Here is a 659-nt window from a genome sequence, read left to right on the forward strand (position 1 = left end):
TGAGAGGAAAGATTGTTGATGGCATTGAGATGGTCCACCGAGTACAACGAAGATTGCTTGCTTGAAGAATCTCTCTCCCCATCTTGCCAATCTCTATAGTAAGTCACCACATCCTCTATTATGTCCACAACTTCCTCTTCGGTTTTGTTCATGATTGGACCACCGACCCCTCCATCAAGACATGCCTTGCCTTGAGGACTCAAACCACCATAGAAGATTTGGATCAATTGATATGTTGGAATTCCGTGGTGAGGACATTCTCTTTGGTACTCCTTGAATCTTTCCCATGCTTCATAAAGACTCTCATTTGGCTTTTCCTTGAACCCTTGAATTAAAGCCCTTGCCTCAGCCGTTTTCTTTTGAGGAAAGAAACGGGACAAGAAAGCTTTAGTGACATCATCCCATGTTCTCAATGAATTGGGCTTCACCTCTTTGTCTAGCCATTCCAAAGATCTTCCTATGAGAGAGAAAGGGAACAACTTAAGGCGGATAAATTCTTGAGACACTCCATTAACCTTGATTGTGTTACAATATTTTTCAAACTCCTTAAGATGGTTCAATGGGCTCTCGTTCTTTGCCCCACTATATTGTCTCCTCTCAATTAGGGTGATCATTGCCGGCCTAATTTCAAAATCGTTTGCCGGTGTTGTAGGTGGAGC

General features: G+C 42.8%; 1 non-coding gene across 1 annotated transcript; it reads left to right on the top strand.

The window, feature by feature from the left end:
* Positions 1 to 240: 240 nt before the first annotated feature.
* Positions 241 to 346, top strand: LOC145593283 (small nucleolar RNA R71). The gene has a single exon (XR_014102642.1). It is a non-coding gene; the product is annotated as a small nucleolar RNA R71 (small nucleolar RNA).
* Positions 347 to 659: the final 313 nt, after the last annotated feature.

Source organism: Chenopodium album, chromosome 18 (genome assembly GCF_948465745.1).
Source record: "Chenopodium album chromosome 18, dcCheAlbu1.1, whole genome shotgun sequence".
Taxonomy (NCBI): domain Eukaryota; kingdom Viridiplantae; phylum Streptophyta; class Magnoliopsida; order Caryophyllales; family Amaranthaceae; genus Chenopodium; species Chenopodium album.